This window comes from Sturnira hondurensis, unplaced genomic scaffold (genome assembly GCF_014824575.4).
Source record: "Sturnira hondurensis isolate 20B ecotype Veracruz unplaced genomic scaffold, ASM1482457v3 Scaffold0011378, whole genome shotgun sequence".
NCBI classification, from domain to species: domain Eukaryota; kingdom Metazoa; phylum Chordata; class Mammalia; order Chiroptera; family Phyllostomidae; genus Sturnira; species Sturnira hondurensis.
In genome coordinates, this window is record NW_028084009.1 from 3,500,736 (window position 1) to 3,513,340 (window position 12,605).

Genomic DNA, 12,605 nt, shown 5'->3' on the forward strand with positions numbered 1-12,605 from the left:
TCTGCAAACTACAAAGGACATTTGAGAAGAAAACCGGGGCAGCCTTTTAACACGACTGAGTGCACCGAATTAAGTAGGATCGCCAACCGCAGCAAACACCGCACTTCCCTCTTTCCTGTGAGGTCCCTTGACTGCACTCGAGTCATCTCAAAATATTAAACCCTCTGTACAACATCATGACACTAGATGACAAACATAAACAGCAGGAATTACCTTTTGGAAGTGAGGCGGTGTCTGGAACCAAGAACCTGCCCTTTCCTCTCCGAGTTTGCCAGTCCACCTGGAAGAGATGGGATTGCGGGATTTTACCAGCAAACCAAAATGGGAGGGGCCAAGAATAAGGCTCAATTTAAATAGAGGTCTAGATTCCATCAGGACTTGATTGGATTTACTTGATAAGGTAGGGGGAGGATCTCTCAGGACTGGATTAGACTGACTTGATAACGTGGGGCGGGGGCATTGCTTATTTCAACTGTGTTCCTCCGGCTGGTAAGTGGACCAGTGCCCCCTCCCTCTGCAAACACAACTTTTGTCTTCCTCTAATATTCTAGATGTTTTTCCAAGGTTGACCTCACTTGACTTGCAAATGTAAACTTTCTTTAAAAATTTCATGTCACATAACTTTGGGAAGCACCTCTTTAAAGCTTTTTTGCTCGTCTGATATTCCGTAAGGGGAGCTATGGGATAAGGGGGGGGGGGGCCAGAAGAGAAAGGTTAAGTATCAGTTCTTGAAACGCCATTCTCACCCTCATCTCCATAAATGGGGCCCTCTCCCATCCACCCACTTACTCAAGCTGAACCCAGAGGCCAAAGTATATTTCAGCTCCTCTCCACACACCTTGACTCCATCAGCAAACCCTGTAACTTCTCAATATATTTCAACTTTGTCCACAGCATCTCCCTCACAGCACCACAAACTCTCTCTAGCCTCCAAACACCTGAATGTGAGATTTCTCCAAAGCTCCTTTCCGGGTTTGCCCAAGGACATTCTCCACCCCACAGTCCAGATCTTTCACACTGTGAATCTGCCCACCTCCCAGCCAGCCCGGCCAGGCTCCCCTCAGCCTCAAAAAAAGAGAAGGAACCCCAGAACTTGCCTCACCAGCCCAGTAGACCCGGCCCCTGCCTGACACCTCTCCAGCCTCCAGTCCCAGCTGTCCCTTCAGTTAGGGTTCTGAGCCCCCCTGACCCAGAGCCTCCGGACCTGTGGATCCCCCTGCCCCTCGCTCCCTGCCCATTCATTTAGGAAAGCACTTCCGCTGGGCTCTGCAGAGCGGGAGCCTCTCCAGGCGTCAGAACGTCTCCCTCCGCAATCACTCTGGGCTCAGAGGCGCCACACCTCCACCTCTCCAAAACTGCATCCATTCGAGATTACCTGATCGCTCTGGATTTCCGTTTTCTCACCCATAAAACGGAATCATGACGGAGGACGTAGTGCAGGAAGTGACGGGAGAAAAGGATGGAAAAAAAAAGAACGACTTAAAAGTTCTCATCTCAAGAGGAGAAAGTGTGACTACCAGACGATGGACATGAACTAAACATACTGTGGTGGTTATTCTGCAACACACATACATTAAACCATGGCGTCTATACCTTAAACTTACATGGTGTCATGTCAGTTGTATCTCAATAAAACCAGAAAAAACATGTAACTCTATTACTGGCATAAATAATACATGCTTTTATAAAGACAAGAGAATTACGTGAGGCACACTGCAGAGCTGTAAGCTCATTTTGGGGGGGTCTGGCATGATTCTAGGCACGAGAGAGAGAGAGCTTAGAGTTAGCCAAAGGAATGAAGTCCTTGCTCCTTTGGCCTTATGCTATTTTCTAGAGCAGCAATTCTCAAACTGTTTAACTCATGGCACAGATAAAGTAGTTACTAAAATTCTGCAAGGTTTGTACCCGGATTCCAGCACCCCCCCCAAAAAAAATCTGTGGCATACCGAAAAATATATATATATACATTGCCAGTCTGACAGAAAAAAAGGTATAACTTTATTCACTCACGCAAGATGGCTATTCTACTGTAGGGACAACAGTCTAACCAACTGAGCTTCCGGGCCAGGGCGGATGTCAAAGTATTTTCTACCCTCGTTTTAACTTGCCTCATCTGCGGTACCTTATAAAGTCTCTCTCTTCCCCCTCCTTGAAATGCTTTCCCTCTTGATTTAAATCTGCAGGCTTCCCCCAGCCCTCACGGGCTGCTCTTTCTCAGTCCCCTCTGCCGATTCCTTCTCCTCTCCCTGACCTCCAGGCTTTCAAGTGCCCAGGGTCCAATGCCGGCACTTTCTCTGTTTCTTATTTATTCCCTAGGTGATTTCATCCAATTCAATGCTTCAAAAGACCTGTGAGGCTCCTAAATTGACACATTTCTCACACAGACCTTTCTCCTCGACTCCCAAAACATATTTCCAACCGCCTACTCCATCCCCATTCAGACGCCCAGTCGGGAACCCTAGACCTGGCTCTCAGACCTCCCCCCATGGCTCTCCAGCGCTCACAGATGTGCGACGCCATGGAACTGTACGAGACTCCATGGGAAGTGAACACGGATGAAGGGCAAGCGGGCCAAGAGATGGGTCAGCCACTGACACTGGATCACACAGGCAGCTGGGGCTCAGTGCCACAGTCACACTCACTGCACATTACACCACAGTCATTGTTTGTTCCTGCTTGTTTGTTCCTGTTTGTCCCTGTTAGCCTCTACACCCCATAAAAATAGGTGACCCTGTGTCTTGCTCTCTGCTGTTATCCCCGTGACGTCTGCCCGAATCGGAGATCGGTAAACGCGTTCAAAACAAATGAATGACACCCAGAACTTGGCCGAGTGAGTTCCAGCGGGAAAGAAATTGAAATTTGGGTCTCCGGGTCAGTTTCCTCACCTATAAATAAGAGGCCATAACCTCGACTCGCCTGCCTCCTTCAGTGCTCGGGTCGCCCCACGCTGAATTCTCAGCTCCTCTTATTTATTTCTTGGTCTGAATTACAGGGGAAGCCATGTTGCACACCATGCTGTTTTGAACATGGCTTTGTGTTTGCACTGCGCAGGTCGACTTAAACATTTGTTTCCAATTGGGACAATATTTGAACTTATTTTCCTTGCTCAGTAACATTTTAATCTAGTTACTTGATTGAAAGAATACAGTCTATAATATATACAATATACAAAATATGTGTTATTGCTAAGGCTTCCAGGCATCAATAAGCTATCAGTAAGTTAAACTGGGGGGGAGCCCAACGTTATACTTGGCTTTTGGACTGCACAAGGGTGAGGGAGCCCCCTTAACTTCTGTGTTGATTGCTGGTCAGCTGTACCAAGTATCAAGTCCTCAAAGGGCTGTGCAGGGCTCAGCTTTGAATGTACTGTTTGACAGCCCAGCCCAGCTCTCCAGATGCCAATGACACTGGAGCTGGAACCCGAGGGGTTCCACAGGTCACTAGGGAGAACACAGAGCGTCTTTGACCTTACTCTTCCCCTTTCCCCTCTGGCTCCTCCCTTTCAGGTGACAAAAATGACCTAGGAAGGTCTTTGTACAATTGGTTGGTTAGGAATTTTATTTTTTTATTTCTTGGTCTGAATCGAACTGCTAACTCCATCCAGAGCAGGGACTTGTCCGAACCCACGCCACGAGTGCCTTCTACATTTCTCTGCCTCGTAATGGAGGAAGCAGTAAGCACTAGCACGTATTATGTTCTCAGTGTGAATTTTGTACGCTCTCACTCATTTAATCTAACTCCCAGCGACCCTCTGAGTTAGGGCCTATGTTTTTCCATTTTTATAGACAAACCTGGCCACAGAGGGATTGAGGGACTCTCCCAAAGCCCACTGGTCATGAGCAGTAGAACTAAGAGTCTAAAGCACCTGCCTCTACGGCCTTGGCCTTATTCCCAAGACAGGGCCTCCCTCACAGCCCATTCCCCTGCCTGGGTCTCCAACCTCAGCTCCTCTTAGCCTGGCCCCTCTCTCTCCATCCTTCAACACAGAGCTTTCCTCCTGTGCAGACACTAGCTAAGCCTCACCCCCCCACACACTGCCTCCCATAGGTATGTATCCCCAGGACCTGAACCATGCGTAGTAGATAGTAGATGCTCATACTGGATTAAAAACCAGTAAATGGTTATGTGTGCCAGGCTTGAGATAATACCCATTATCTCATTACATCTTCCTCCTATGTAATCCTAACACATCGGAGGAAGAGGCAGAGAGGTGAAGGATGCATTTGACCAACCGAGGAGTGCACACCTGCTCTGTGATCGCCTGGCATGTCTGCACAGGCCAGGGCTACAGCAGGAAGGGACATGGGTGCTGCGTTCGAAGGGCTACCATCCCAGCAGAAAACACGTATCTGTCACACTAATATCTTCAAAAGCCACACTGATCTTTTCCAAAGTCAAATCTGATCACGCCAGGGCCCTGCTTAAAACTCCCAAGGTCTCTCCAGCTAGAGACAGAGTTTCTGAGCACAGCTGGCGGGAGCCGGACGGCCACTTAGCATTTTCCTCCAGGAGCACCAGGAAGCCACTGAAAGGAAACGGAAATAAGACGGAAAGAACTACTAAACTCAAGTGTTTCTTCCTCTACAGATTCCCTCCTCCATGACCTCATTCTGGCTGCGCAGAGGGCACGGCCAGAAGGACACAGCAGTCCTTGTGTCCAGGGCAGGACCACTGAACCTGAGCTGTCACTGGTGGAAGAACACCTGTCACTGAACTCACTGTAATCTCACCAATCTTCAACCTGCATGTTGTTACCACCTTTTTTTAAAAAAGAGGAAACTGAGGCTCAGATGGTGAAGTAGCCTGCCTAAGGTCACAAAGCTAACAGGGCCGTGTGAACCTGAGGTCAAATCTCAGCTCTGTCACCAACCTAAATTTCCTTAACTTCTAAACATCTACACAGATGGGCACTTCTGGACACCCTACCCTGAGGGTTCGACAGTCTGCTGTGTGTGGCTCTGGGACAACGCCACGCAGCCTCCGTCTAAACGCCCTCCCCTCCCCCATGTCTGGAACAGCAGGAGATGACTCGGTGGCCCCAGGGCTAGTCCCCTCCAGCCTCAAGCTGGTGTACCTGTGTCCTCATCCAGCTTCCCCAACAAGACTGCAGCTCTCCTTTGAGGGTAAGGGAGAAAGGCTGTGCAAAGTCGTGCTTTTTGCATAGAGCTGGGAGGCAATAAATGTTTACCAAATGAAAGTGTCCTAGACTGGGTCTCGACCCTCCATGCGGGACTTTCCATTGCTCCTGAGAGCTAATCAGTTAGTGCACCTTCCAGATCCTAGCAACCCAACTGTCCACAGATGCAACCTTCCTTTCCTTCACGCTCCTTGTTTGCTTCCTTTTGATCTATACAAAGATCTCATCCCAAGCCTCCCAAACCTGTATGCTTCCTAGCCCAGAACACTCTTTCCTAAACCCACAAATAAACATCTGCTACAGCCCTGTGCAAAATTACACACCACACCAAAATAAGTCATCAGTCCCTCTCTAGGCATGCAAAGCCAACCCCTGGTCCCAGCCAACCTTGCCCTCATTCTACAAGTATTTACTGACAACTCCTTTGTCTCAGGCACTTGGCCAAGGCAGTAATTAAAGAGCGAGGTACAAAACAAACTGTATTTTTGCCCTTATGGGGCTTATATTTTAATAGGAGAAACAGGCACTAAACAACCTAAAGCATAAATAAGAGACAGTATATAATACCTACCCTAGAGTAATAAATAACCCCTCAGGTCCACCAGGTTGTTCGCTGCAGCACTGTTTGTTACAGCAAAAAATTAGAAACGACCTACATGTCCATCCGAAGGAAAATGGACACACGAGCTATGGTATATGTAAATTTAAGGATAGGGGCATAAGGTGGGAAGAATGAACTAGAGCCCCATGTATTCACATGGGTAAATCACCAAGATATCAGAGTTAAAAAAAAAAAAGATTCAAGATGCAAAAAAGCATGCCACTTTTGTTTAAACATACTACAATATCATTTTCTAAAAGAAAATATGTATATGTAAATAACATATCTGTATGCATGTAAATATACATGCACACTATGAACTATTGTACATAGTATGCATGTTTCTACTACTATGCATGTAATAACATACTATGCATGTAATATACATCTATGTTTATATACCCATAGATTGTAATGTGTACGTGTATCATTTCATAGTACACACAAATATCAAATAACTATGTTGTGCACCTGAAATTAGTAAGTGTCAATTCTATCTAAATAAGTGTCAATTCTATCTAAATAAGTAAATAACTAAGAAAGAATGAAAGAGGAAATATGGACATACATAGATGTTGGGAAGACCTGTACCTATAGGGGTTCATGCTCAAATGTGGACAAGGACCCAGGACCATCGGGTGGTAGCTAAATATTTTGATCTTCTTGCATGTAACGCATATTCATGTTTTACCTGTGTAATTAAAACTTGGTTGCCTATGGCATCGATGGGTGTGGCTCACTTGGTTGGGCCTCCTGGACAAAGCGACAGGTCGAGTTTCGATTCTGGGTCAGGGCACACGCCTGGCCTGTGGGTTCTGTCCCCTGTCCCGGCGCCTATGAAAGGCAACCGATCCGTGTGTGTCTCTCTCCCCCTCCCTTCGCTTCTCTAAAAATAAACTAGTAAAACTTAGTTGCCCACTAACAGAATCCCACGGAGAGGACAGGACCTAGACAGCCAGGCGGGAATACAGTGAAAATCAGCACAGAATCCCAAATTACTCAACGCCCTGGGGAACAAAAAGACAGGGAACCCCATTTTCGCGATTTCTACCTTCTGACACACACTGGAGAAACCATCGCCCGCGGCCCCGACGGCGCCAAACGGCCTCACACCTCGCGCCACGCATCCGCCTAGGTCAATCCGCACCCAACCCACCCTCGGGGCCACTGCCCGGGCCACCGCGGTCTCGCTCGTGGTCACCCTTTGTTCGGTGCCTCCTTTGTGACCTTGGTCGGGCTGGGCCTCGGCCCGGCCGCGTGCGGCGGAGGCGGCGCGGGTACAGGCCCCGCGAAGGGGGCGCCCGCTTCCTCCCCCCCGGGCACCACGGCCGCCGCACACAGAAGTGCGGCTGGACGGCCGCCCCGCCGGACCGACCCCGCGCGCTCCCCGGATGCGTCTGGCGCCCGTTCGCCCCCTCTCCCCCTCAACCGGTGTTTCCTAAGGGCCCACCGCGCACCAGCCACTGCGCGCTGGGGGCTGGGGGCGCCGCAGGAAGGCAAATCTGATAAAATGCCTATCCTCCCGGAGTTAACATAGTGGGTTAAATAATATTGTAGTGTATTAAGTGGTAATTAGTATGGGAAAAAAATAAAGGGGAAGCGGCGAAGGGGCCAGGGGGTGATAGAGGGGAGTGATGGTAAATAGGCTAGGCCAGCCAGGTCGACTTCACAGATGAAGACATCTGAGTGAAGACATCTGAGTAGAGATCTGAAGGGGACGACGGGGGGAGCCCTGCGGGGTTGTGGGGAGAGAGCATTCCAGGCTAAAAGATGGGCATGCAAAGACCTCAAGGAACAGCAAGGAGGCTGGCACGGCATTGCGGCTTGTGTGGGGTAAGTGAGAAAATTAAGACAGAGGCCCTGGCCGGGTAGCACAGTTGGTTGGGCACTGGCCCCATAGCCAAGGTTGCAGGCGCCACCTCCGACCTGGCACATCCAAGGACCAACCAGGGAACGCATGGACAGGTGGAAATGCAGATCTGCCTCTCTCTATAGTCGGTAAATTAAAAATAAAATAAAACTAGCCACGGCTCGTGTAACTCAGTGGATTGAGTGCCGGCCCACAACCCAAAGGGTTGCCGTTTGGATTTTAGGTCAGGGCACATGCCTGGGTAGTGGGCCAGGTCCCCAGGAGAGGGTGTGTGAGAGGCAACCACACATTGATGTTTCTCTCCCTCTCTTTCTCCCTCCCTTCCCCTTGCTAAAAATAAATAAATAAAACCTTTTAAAAATAAATAAAATAAAACATCTCACTAAACATATGAAGATGGGGCTGTTGGGTCACTATAAAGACCAAATTTTAGCCCTGGCTGGTGTAGCTCAGTGGATTGGCGGGCCTGCGAACCAGATGATCGCCGTTCGATTCCCAGTCAGGGCACATGCCTGGGTTGCAAACCGGTTCCTTGCAGGCTAACTACCAGCAGGGGATGCACAAAAGGCGACCATACATTGATGTTTCTCTCCCTCTCTCCTTCCCCTCTAAAAATAAATTTAAGAAAAAAAATTTTTTAAAAAAGACCAAATTTTAATTTTAAAGGGTAGCGGAGGCGGGGTAGAAGAGGGTAAAGGGGGGATAAATGGTGATGAAGGAGACTGACCTTTGGGTGGTGAACACACGTTACAACATACAGGGGATACATTACAGAATTGTATACATTACAGAATTGTATACATGAAACCTATATAATCTTATTGACCCATGCCACACCAATAACGTCAACAAGAATGATCAAAGGACCAAAAAAAAAAAATTTTACTCTGAATAAACCTGGGAGTCACAGAATGGTATGAGCAGAGGCTTATCAAACAGACTGATAAAGCCAAGCACTGGAGACTCCTGAAAAGATAACGCAGATAGCCTCCCTGGCTGAAATCACTCAGGTATTTCAGTGTGTTCGTATTTTCAGGTCACTTTTACAACAACCGTAAGAGTAAGAAGAGGTAAGAAGAAGAAAAGGGGGAAACAACACAATTTTTGAGACCCTCCTATGTGCCAGTCTTCATGTGCAACTGATCCAATAATGGTGTTGTTTAGTTCTCCTAATAACCTGTATTTAACTCACTGGGCAGACGAGGAAACTGTAGCCATTAGAGGTGGTCTCGCCTTCTGACTTAACTTTTCTAACTTCCTTGAGGTTCCACAACAAGAATAGAGTGGAAATTCTAGCCTGATCTAACAGCCCATGCTGACTCATGCCATTTTGTTTGGACTAAGTGGTTGACCTTGGCCTAAGGAGAATTGAGAATAGCAATCATTGATTAAGTATTTCTTTATCAGCCAAGCACATTACACACACCATTTCTGGATATCCAGGCAGAGTCGTACCTTCGCCCACATTAGAAAGCGATGCCTGAGCAGTAATATGACTACTGAGCTTAGATCCGGCTTTCTGGGTTCCACCAAGACGCCCGGGTTCCAGGCGTCCTGCCTCCATCACTTGACTTCATCTCCCTTTGCCTCTGTTTCCCCATGTTACAGATGGAGGGAAGAGTATTAACTGACAGGTGCATTTGGATGGGATAAATAAGTCCTCACTCGTAAAATGCTCAAGGAGAATTTGGCACATAGCAAAGCACTCGAGACACGCTCTTACAGTAACAACCATTGCCCCCGGCGCAGAAGTTCTAAGGCTGGCTCACCAGGTCTGCTCTTAACCACAGCAGAGCCCAGCCAGGATAGTTACTCCTGGACCGGGGAAGAGAAGCCAGCATGTTTACAGCAGGCAAGAGAAACAGTGGGATTTGGACTGAGATGTGTCCACTCCAGAACCGAACTCTCCATCTTCGCTAGACGAAAGGCACATGAATTTGAAAATCACGGAGGTAGACCAAGTGTGGAGAAAACCTGCCACCTACCTGGATCTGGGCGACACTCAGGAAGCTGGTAGACGGTCTACCTTTCAGTGTCCCTCAGGCATCTTCTCCAAGGAAGACCTCGGTGACCCCGGAAGGCGCCAAACGTGAGCGGCCCGGCCAAGGAAGGCTGTGGAACGAATGCGCTCAGGTCTCCGGCTTATATAGTGTGCCTTCTCTGGCCACGCCCTCCAAGAGGATACTGGGATTTGGGCAAAATCCTGGAGAAGAGATTAAAATCAAAGCCACGCCCCTAACGGACGTAAGGTGGCCAAGAAGTCAGGAGTCTGGACCCAAGCACAGAGACAGCTGCCCTAAATTCCCATAGGTGACTTCAAAGCGACCCTACCTCCCCGCTCCACTGGCAACAGATGGGCTTTTTGCCCAGCAGCTCCCAACACGAGCAAATTTTCCCAGAAAGCAGAACCGAGTCAAGCACAACCTTCCGAGGCTGTCTGAACCCAAATGCTGACTCTATGGCTCGGCTGCTGGGAGACCTCAGCCCAGTGACCCGGTCTCTGGGCCTCACCTGTAAAATGGGGAGAATACCATTGCCCAGCGCATTGGGCACTTTTGAGAATTAAATAAGTAAACTGTGATGAAATCTTAAAACTGCCTGGCCCATGGTAATCGCTCAATAAATGTCAGCCAAAATGACATTAGCCATTATTCTTCCTGGATATCCCCCTATTCCAAAACAGCCCTCACCTTACTAGATCCCTCTGGCTGCTTTGACAAGTTTTTTAAAAATTCGATTAGCACATTTTGTTGATTTTTTTTTTTTTACAAATACCAAGCCTGTGTGTCCTCTTAAAAATATTTTAAGAGATCGTGTTTTGTCCCCACTTGCTTTGAGGAACGACTCCAGTGTCACTGACAGGGGTGAAAAAAAGTGAAGAGCAAATGAAGATAACAGGACCATCTTAATTTTTTCCAAAAAAAAATAAGAGAAAGAAAATAAAGATTCATAAAGATTCACATGTTGGGCTTTTAAAGACCATCTTGCTAAATAGTTTCTTATCAAGTTCCTCCTTTTTTTTCCTCCCCATAAACAGTAATGAGATAGCTTTTTTCTCCCTGCCTAAAAAAAAAAAAATCTGTCACATAAATTTCTCCAAACCAATACAACTGAATTTTCTACAAGGATTTGTAACCGATATGCTATATTCTTTACAGAAAATAAGAAAGCTATGCACTGAAATAAACAGTTTCTGAGGCAATTTTATTTGAAGGCAACAAATAAGAACAACGTGTCCCCAAGGAAACAAAGTAGAATTTGGAGTCGAAGCTAAAATGGCTCTCTGCCTTAATCCTCTGTTACCCAGTACGATGGGGCTGCGTTTACAGGAAACGCCTGCCACCAGAGGTTCGCTGCTAGTTTTCAACCCGTATTTCTGCATCCTCAACTCAGCCACATGGAAAGGAATAACATACCCCGCTTTAAAAAAAAAAATCGGAAAGTAAAGGAAGAGAACGCGCTGACCTGCTCATTTCTACCTTCTTCAGGATGGGAAGAGAGACTAGAAGCAACGCAGGCTCCCCTCCCCCTCCAGGACTGGGCTTCCCGGGGGGTGGAAACTATCTCATTACCACATTTTCAAATAGACCGGTTTCTCTTCTAATCAAAGTTAGTTAGTGGTTGTTTGGCAGTCTGCGCATGCCACGTTTTCAGAGCTATAGAAATGTGTATTTATTTATTTGGAAATGGCTATGACTATAAGACAAACATAAGCCAGCCCTAGCCAGTGATTTTATCAGAGCTCTGAAAAGCACAGCCCTTAAACACTTTAGGAGAGAAGCTCTCTCATCCTTTGGAAGTGGAAGTGTAAATTGGTACAGTCCTTTTGTAAACAACTCAGGGAGACAAGTCAAGGGCCTTGCCATGTTCATGCATTTGGGCACAGCAATGAGAATCCTGGAATGAGTCCTAAGGAAATAGCCCTAATCTAGGAGAAGGTGTTATGAACAAAGATATTCATGGCAACAAGTTTACTATGAGAGGAAGAAAAACACACAAAAGCTCTCTCGAGGTAGACGGAGAAACAGACAAACAGAGGAATGATTAATCACCCAGCTTCACACCCCCCAGCCCCCCTTGCGCTCAGCCATTTCAAACTATAAAGTTTTGAAAAACACGCCACGGGGAAAGAGTTATAATAGCACACTGAAAAAGAATCAAGATGCAAAACCATATTTTTAACGGACTATACATTTTCATATTAGCAAAAAGGGAGGCTATAGGTATACATAAAAATTTTAATTGCTTTTCTTATCAGGGAAATTTTAGTATAGACAGTGTCTTATGTGATATGGAGGACTCACTGTTAATCCATTAGCTGTGCTAATGGTATGGTGAATTATTAGAAAAAATGTATATGTGTATTTTAGAGACATATACTGAAGCATCTAGGAGAATGACATGATACCTTGCAAGTTGTAATGTGTTAGCAAATTTAAAAAGGGGAGAACTTAAGCCAAGGAGCCTAGCACCTTGAAACTGCAAAACTGGGTGCTGGGGATAAACAGTTCATTTTATTATTCTCTCTGCTTCAAGTACATTTCAAAATTTTTATATATCTTTTAATAACCATATCTGGCTGGTGGCCACATATAAAATTTTTTAAACTACTTTTTGATCATGAGAGCTACCTCACCTTTCCTACCTCCTGTTTTCCCGGAATTATTTTCTATAATATGCCTGCATTACATTTGAAATTAAAAAAAAACCAAAACATTGATTCTTTCCAAAAAGAAATTAGAACTAAGACTCGACAGCCCCCCAGAGATGTTTTTATTGCTGTGTAATAGTAGTGAAGCCTCAGAACGCCGTGATAAGGCGGTGCACCCGAAAACGTGAACTCTGTAAATGGTCCATATCCTGTCTATGGGATAGCAGCAAGCCATCCCAGGAGATGATGCCGTAAATATAATCAGCTGATAAAAAAAAAAGGCCAGCTGCAGGGAGCCATTTTAAAGATTAGGAACCATTTAAACACACTCACACACACCACGTCT

At 46.6% G+C, this 12,605-nt stretch overlaps 1 protein-coding gene across 1 annotated transcript in view; it reads right to left on the minus strand.

The window, feature by feature from the left end:
• Positions 1-11,135, minus strand: part of ZNF217 (zinc finger protein 217) — a 39,262-nt gene extending 28,127 nt beyond the window's left edge. Inside the window, exons 1-3 of the mRNA XM_037059922.1 lie at positions 11,074-11,135; positions 9,594-9,811; positions 214-280 (exon numbers count right to left, since the gene is read on the minus strand). The gene's annotated coding sequence lies outside the window, so the exon portion shown is untranslated. The remainder of the gene's footprint in view (positions 1-213; positions 281-9,593; positions 9,812-11,073) is intronic.
• Between the last annotated feature and the right edge of the window lie 1,470 nt (positions 11,136-12,605).